Source organism: Rattus rattus, chromosome X (genome assembly GCF_011064425.1).
Source record: "Rattus rattus isolate New Zealand chromosome X, Rrattus_CSIRO_v1, whole genome shotgun sequence".
NCBI lineage: Eukaryota > Metazoa > Chordata > Mammalia > Rodentia > Muridae > Rattus > Rattus rattus.
Genome location: NC_046172.1, coordinates 101,015,963 through 101,024,661, shown reverse-complemented (window position 1 = coordinate 101,024,661; position 8,699 = coordinate 101,015,963). Strand labels below are relative to the sequence as shown.

Here is an 8,699-nt window from a genome sequence, read left to right as displayed (position 1 = left end):
CCTGCTAAGAATGAACCCCAGTGAACTGACTGCCGGGGAGGGCAGCAATGGGGGAGGTGGGGAGGAACACCATAAAGGAAGGGGGAGGAAGGGATGTTGAAACCAGGAAAGGGAATAACTCAGAAATGTATATAAGAAATATTCAAGTTAATAAAAAAATAAAATAAATAAATAAAAAAAGCCAAAAAAAAGAGTTGAATATATTGCTGATCTTCATATCTTTAAATATTTTGATTTTGATAACTTAAGATTTTATCAACTATAGATAAAACATCCTTTGGTTGTATAAAAAACACAGTGTTCCAATTAAAAGACTTGGAATTTTTTGGAAATGCTGTTAGTATTTTACTGTGTGACATTGCTAAGTCATGTAAAGTGGACCAGATCTTCTGGTTGGTGACTTTTGCCCTGAGAGTTGATGAAGTGAGTGTGCATGATCAACGATGTATAGCTGGTCAGTAATATTTTAATGAAGATATTTAACGAATATTTCAGGATAATAAAATTATCTTTCTGCATGGTAATAGTGTCTCAGCTGTGTGTGCTTGAAAATGATTTTACAAAATAAAATGCTATATGATTTTCTTTCTGTGTTAGGATACATATGGAAATAGAATTAGATCTGAAATACATTTTCTAAGAGAAAGAAAGATAGAAGGAGAGAAGAAGATTCAAGGAGGAATTGTTCCAACAATTAAATAGTTGCATTCAAGGTATAGTGAAGTAATAAAAATCTTGTACTTAGTATTATTTATGTTTCATTAAAAATTTGGAAAGTAATCAATATTTGTAAAATAGTGTCATGGGGAACCTTAAGAAAGTTTTTTAGTAGCTTCCCACAAACACTAAGAAATGCTTCTATACTGAAGACATGAATATTTAGTGTATACAGCATCATCTAAACATTGATGTATATAGCAAATCTTCAGTTGTATTTCTACAATAATTCTTCATGCTTGATTCAAACACACATTCTACACTTAAAAATAGAGGTATATTATTCTTAGCATATGATAGATAAAGGCTATCTACCTGTGCAAAATATTAATGCACCTGCGAAAGTCATCATTTGAACATCTCTACAGAAATCTTAGACAAAATAATTGTTTTTATTTATAGAGACATTCATTTAACACATGAAATTGATATATTATGTGGACAGATGGAAAAGAATTTTGATAGGATCTTTAAAGATACAGTAGAGAGGTGGATACAAAGAAGCCCATCAGGAATACACTGGAAGGAAACATTTAAAGATCTCAATGTATTTAGCACACAGGATAAAGATAGAGGTATGTATGCTATGCTCCTGTTATTTTTATTTATTTATTTATTTTTATATATTACTATAAACGTCATGTTATTGAGAGGTTATTTGGAGAAACCTGATGCTCAAGCTGCTTTTAGCTGATTTTGAAACTCATTAATTTCAAGAGTCACTCTAATAATATGCTGTTCTTTTCTTTTGACTTTGTAAAAAAGGATACCCGTGACTATGGCCTTTTGATCATTGAAATTCCAGTGATTATTTTCTCCTGTATCTTCCTCAAGAAGAAGGATGTTTTCTATTCTGAAAAATCATCCAGGGGAAAGAAGCTATTTGTCATCATCCCATGATTTTTGGTAAAAGGCACATTTGGTACCATAGAAATTAACTACAGAATTTACTGTCTTTTGAAAGGGCACTAAAAAGTCTAAATCATGAGATGTTCCAATCAATATAATTGCAGAGCATGTGAGTCAGGAAAACAGGTCATCTAGAGGGTGAAAGCTATCTTGCTTTGTATCTGTTAAATCATCCCTTAATTCCCTACATTACTCATGAACCTGCATCTTAAAAGCAAGAGAATCTTTATTGTCAGGAGCTCACAGCTTCATTAATTGCTAGTGGTCAAATATATATTTTGTTTAAAATTCTCATGGTTTATTTTGGTCACAATCTCCCCCCTTTCCAATTCCTTTAATATTACCCACTACTAACTCAAGTTTCTCTCTTTACATAATTAATTAATTAACGAATCAATTTCATTTTCAAACTTTTTTTTATTCTACTCTTGTACATTAAATCTGGGCTGCACCTTCTCATCACTCACCTAGTCACAGTCCCTGCCACTCTCCTTTTTCCCCAGATCCATTCCTTTGTTTTCCTTCAGAAATGAGAAGACCTGCCATGGATATCAACCTAACATGGCATAAAAAGTTACATGAAGAGTAGGCAAAACTCATATCAAGCCTGGACTAGGAACCAAGGAGGAAGAAAAGGGTCCCAAGAGCATGTGAGAGAGTCAGTCAGGTATACCATCTACTTCCACTGTTGGAAGTCCCAAGCTAAACAACTATAACCTGTATGCAGAGGACCTAGATCAATCATAATTATTCACTATTACTGTATTTTTCTCTTCAGATACTGTCTCTATGAACCTAGAATCAAAGATAATTCCATATAGTGTGATAGCAAATTGAAGGTAAATATGCCCAAGACTTAGATTTATGCTTCTAACTGAAATGTGTGTTTTTGATCTGCATACATTCATATTGAAATATACTCTAATTTTGATTCTAATAAGAACAATTTTAGATTTCATCATTTACACCTGCAGTCTGTATATGAATATATTTCTAATTCTTATTCAATCTATTCAATTCCTAGAATTTAAGAGGTAAATGGTCAGGTTTTTTGTGCCAGACAATAATTGACTTTATATTTCTCGGCATGTTTTTTTTGTGGAAAACGTCTCATCTTTTTACAAATAAATATGAAACAATAAGTAAGACCTCAGATGCAAGCAACACACTTAGAAATCACTTAAGTGAAAGTTATAAAATTAATTTATCTTCTCACTAAAAGCACATAGCTACTAAAGGTCTGTACAATTACCATATTTAAATCATTACTTTTATAAATTTGTTAAATCATGTAAATATATGTGTGTGTGTGTGTGTGTGATGTGTAATTGTACCCTTGCATCTTTTCATATATATATATATATATATATATATATATTTAACAGCTGAAGTTCTATATTTTGAAAAGAACAAATTAATTTATATATATGCATATATATTCAATATGATTCTCACTGTGTTTTGATACACATATGTACATATATACATATATACCAATATATGCATATGTATATATCAGGCCTCAATCTACTTTCTGCAATGCTGTTCATTTATTCAGCTTCTACTTTTGCAAATACATCAGCAAATCTAATGGCTCTCTTGGATAAGAGTTTTTGAGATACTTGAATGCCATTTCATGACCTATTTGATCTTCTTTGCCAGGAAAACATCCTTACTTTTGGTTTTCAATTACTTCTCCAGTGAATAAGAGGCACAAATGTACCCTTGAATCATTCGTTCTGAACAGCAAATGTTCTATTAATGTAGTTCCTGTCCCTGTCTTGATGTCATATTCATAAGTTGACGCCAAATTCACAACCTCTTTAAATATAATAGCCTTTCTATTGAATTTCTTTTCCTATTTCTTGGACCCTGTGTTCTTAGAACTAAACATTAAGTGCAGTACTTTTTATATGCACCCATTCAATTTAACCATATAACCTGGGGTTCTTTTTAAAGTCTTATGAGAGCATCTTTTAATTTAAAAGTTTTGGCATTTAGAGTTTCATTGAAACAGACTTTTTAATATGGCTGGTAGGCTATAATCAAAGATAAAATATATTTATTAATAAATGTTCTTAGATAGTGCTTATAATACTTTGCTGCATGATAGAATCAACTACAGCATTCTTTCTCTTCTCTTTTCAGACATGGTCTCATCATATAGCCTTTGGTGGCCTGTGATTTACCATGTAGACCAGGCTGTGCTTGAACCAATAGAAATCTGGTTGCCTGACTACTGAACGCTGAGATTAATGGATTTAAGAACCTTTTTAAATTACCTGATATATATACACCTGACGTACATCAAACCAATTGACTGAGACTCTCCAAGGGTGTACTTCTGAATTAGAATTTTTTCAAAGATTTTCACATGCTTCTTATAGGCAGCTGGAATAAGATAAAATAACCAGCAATTTTATTTCTTTATTTTCATTTTTTTCATTAGAAATTGTATAATTCTAAAATATTTCCTTTTATGAGCTAATTTGAAGAACAACAATATCAACTAACCAGACTCCCTAGAGCTCCAAGAGACTAAATAACCAACCAAATAATACACATGAAGGGACCCATGGCTCCAGCTACATTTGTAGCAGAGGATGGCTTTATCTACCATCAATGGGAGGGGAGGCTCTTGGTCTTGTTGAGGTTCAATACCTCAGTGTAAGGCAATGCTAGGGCAGAGAATCGGGAGTGAGTGGGTGGAGGAGCATGCAGGTGGGAGGGGGAAAGTGATGGGTGTTTGCGGAGGAAAAACTGGGAATAGGAATAACACTTGAAATGTAAATAAATAAAGTAACAAATAAAAAAAGAAACCAACGACCCAGCTGAGGCTGTTCAGGAGCTGAGGTTCATCACTTCATGATTTTCTACCGATTCTGGGGAAAGATGGCAACTAATGATGCTGTAGTGAAGAGGCTGGAGCAGAAGGGTGCAGAAGAGGATCTGATCATTGAATATCTCAAGCAACAGGTTGCTCTTCTCAAGGAGAAAGCAATTTTGCAGGCAACTTTGAGAGAAGAAAAGAAACTTCATTTGAAAATGCTAAACTGAAAAAAGAAATAGAAGAACTAAAAAGCCAAGGCTGATTCAGGCAGAAGTTCAAAATGGAGTGAAACAAGTACCTGTCCCATCGAGTTCTTCACTATAGACTAATTGTGCTGTTTCTGAATGTGTGATACATTCTCCATCAGTAACTACCACCACTCTTCTGGTATAAAATAACAAATGAAAGGAAGGGGAGGAGAAGAAAAGAAGATAAAAGAGAAGACTGAAAAGAAAGGAGAGGAAAAGTAGAAGCAGCAGCAGTCGGCGGCAGCAAGTGCTGACTCGAACTCTGTGGAAGTATCACGCCTGTATCTTCGAATTGAATGTATTGTTACTGCCGAACAACACCCAATGCAGATTCATTGTATGTGGAAGAATTCGATGTGGGAGAAGTAGCCCCACGAACGATCGTGAGCGAGCTGTTGAATTATGTTCCCCTAGAACAGATGTAAAAATTGGATCGTGGTTTTGCTTTGTAATCTGAAGCCTGCAAAAATGCAGGGAGTACTGTCTCAAGCAATGGTGAAGTGTGCCAGTTCACCAGAGAAAGTGGAGATTCTAGCCCAATCCAACAGGTCTGTTCCTGTAGACAGAACTACTTTTGATGCTTTCCCTGGAGGGCCTGACAAGAAGTTGAACCCTAAAAAGAAGATCTGGGAGCAGATCCAGTCTGACCTGCACACCAATGATGAGTGTGTGGCCACACACAAAGGAGCTCCTTTTGAGGTGAAGGGGAAGGGAGTTTGCAGGGCCCAAACCATGGCCAATAGCAGAATTAAATAAGTGCTCTGTAACTGAAAGACATTGGTGAAACCTTAATAACAATAAAGAGGAGCAAGTTTATCACTTACACATTAAAAAAAAAGAAACTGACATTTTAAAGAAGAAATGTAGTTTGAAATAACTAGTAGCCATTTACTTACCTTTTACACACACCACACACACACACACACACACACACACACACACACACACACACACACACACACACACATATATATATATATATATATATAATTTACTTTTATAGTTTTGTTTGGGAAGCTTTCATTTATATATAAAATATATTGTATACAGACATTTGTCTATGAATATTAGCTTCCTTACAAGACAGTGAATTAAATAATTTACATGAATAAAAACTGTGTACACAGGTACATAACAACATACATTGAATTTATCTTAATATAATGAAAGCAGGTTACAGGACTATTCTCTTTTGATTTCTGTTGCTATGATAACACATAATATTAAAAAAGTAAATTTATAGAAAAAGGTTGTTTATTTTGGTTTGTAATTTCAAGTTATGTCCACTAATGTTTGTAGAAATCATCGCAGAAGCTTTAAATAGCTTACATTATACTCAAAGTTAAGAGGAAGAGAAGTGAATTAATGAAGTCTCACTTGCATGCTTGTGTTCACCTCAATTTCTGAACTGTTATACAGTTCAGAAGCCCAAGCCTAGGGAATGGCACTACTAAGAGTAGATTAGTTATAACCACATCAAGTAACTTAAGATAGTCTTGCAGAGACGTGATCCAAGGAAAATGCAATGTAAAAAATGACTGATTAATACTATATTCCTTAGTGATTCTAGGCTGTATCAAATTGACAATTTTAGTAACCATCGTGAGACATGTGTTATTCTAGCATATTATAAAGCAGGTAAAATTGAAACTGAATTAATTATTTAATTATAATAGGCTGACTGTGTGTAAGTATGATTAAAACTTATTAACATGGTGCTGAGTAATTTATTGAACTTTACTATTGTGTTTGTTTTTCTACTGAATACACACACACACACACACACACACACACACACACACACACACAAACATATGCAACCCTCCTGGAGGCTTCAGGACACACAAACCTAGGAACAACTCCCTGTTCCCAGATGTGGTTGAAAGAAAACAGGTCTACAGGAGTGCTGACACACAGCACAGGCTTAGAGGACAGTCAAGCCATTGTCAGAGACAGTAAGACAAGCTAACACCAGAGACAACCTGATGGCAAGAGGCAAGCAAAGGAAACTAACCAACAGAAACCAAGACTTCTTGGCATCATTGGAGCTCAGTTCTCCTACCAAAGCAAATACTGGATATCCAAACACACATGAAAAGCAAGATTTGGATTTAAAACAACATCTCATGATGATGATAGGAGACTTTAAGAAGGACATAAATAATTCCGTTAAAGAAATGCAGGACAAAACAGGTAAACAAGTAGAAGCCTTTAAAGAGGAAACAAAAAAAAATCCCTTAAAGAATTATAGGAAAACACAACCAATCAGGTGAAGGAATTGAAAAAGCCATCCGGGATTTTAAAATGGAAATAGAAACAATAAAGAAAGCACAAAGGGAGACAACCCTGGAGATAGACCTAGGAAAGAGATCAGGAGTCATGGATGCAAACATCACCAACAGAATACAAGAGATAGAAGAGAGAATCTCAATGTCATAAGATACCATGGAAAACATCAACACAACCCTAAAATTTAATGAAAAACACAAAAACCTCATAACCCAAAATGTCCAGGAAATTCAGGACGCAGTGAGAAGACCAAACCTAAGGATAATAAATATAGAAGAGAGCAAAGACTCACAACTTAAAGGGCCAGTGAATATCTTCAACAAAATTATAAAAGGAAACTTCCATAACTTAAAGAAAGAGATGCCCATAAACATACAAGAAGCATACAGAACTCCAAATAGATTGGACCAGAAAAGAAATTGATCCCATCACATAATAGTCAAAACACCAAACACCCCAAACATGGAAACAGTATTAAAAGTATTAAGGGAAAAAGTCAAGTAACATTTTAGGATACACCTATTGGAATTACACCAGACTTGTCACCAGAGACTAGGAATGCCTGTAGATCTTGGGCAGATGTGATATAGACCCTAAGAGAACACAAAAACCAGCCAAGGCTACTATATCCAGCAAAACTCTCAATAAATATACATGAAGAAATGAAGATATTCTATGATGAAGGCAAATGTATTTAATATGTTTCTACAAATCCAGCCCTACAAAGGATAAAAGATGGAAAACTCCAACACTAGGAAGGAAACTACATACTAGAAAAAGCAAGAAAGTAATCTCTTTGCAACAATACATAAAGAAGAGAGACACACAAACCTAATTCCACCTCTAACAACAAAAATAACAGGAAATAGGGGTTGGGGATTTAGCTCAGTGGTAGAGCGCTTGCCTAGCAAACGCAAGGCCCTGGGTTCGGTCCCCAGTTCCGAAAAAAAAAGAAGAAGAAGAAAAAAATAACAGGAAACAACAATCATTATTCCTTAATATTGCTTAAAACCAATGGACTCAATTCCCCCAATAAAAAGACACAGACTATCAGACTGGAAAGGTATGGAGGACTCAGAATTTTATACAGGGAACATAACTCAGTGACAAAGACAATCACTACCTCAGGGAAAAAGGCTGGAAACCAATTTTCTAAGCGCATAGTCCCAAGAAACAAGCTGTAGTATACATTTTAATCTTGAATAAAACAACTTTCAACCAAAATTTGTTTAAAAGCTAAGGAAGGATAATTATATTTGTAAAGGAAAAATCTAATAAGAAGAACTCCTCAACCCTGAACATATGTGCTCCAAATGCAAGGTTATCTACATTCATAAAAGAAACATTACTAAAGCTCAAAGAAAAACACATTGTACCTCACACAATCATAGTGGTAGATTTTAACAACACACTCTCATTAGTGGACAGATCATGGAAACAGAAACTGAATAGAAACATAGAGAAATGAACAGAACTTATGAACTAAATGGATTGAAGAAATATTTATAGAACATTTCATCCTAAAAAGAAAGAATATAATTTCTTCTCAGCAGTACATGGTACCTTCTACAAAATTGACCTTATAATTGGTCACAAAACATGCCTAAACAGATACCAGAAAATTGAAATAATCCCATGCATCCTACCAGATCATCACAGATTAATTTTGGTCTTCAATAACCACAAACATGACAGACCCCCCCACA

General features: G+C 34.5%; 1 pseudogene; it reads left to right on the top strand.

The window, feature by feature from the left end:
- The first annotated feature begins 4,494 nt into the window (after positions 1–4,494).
- Positions 4,495–5,460, top strand: LOC116889017 (annotated as a pseudogene).
- Positions 5,461–8,699: the final 3,239 nt, after the last annotated feature.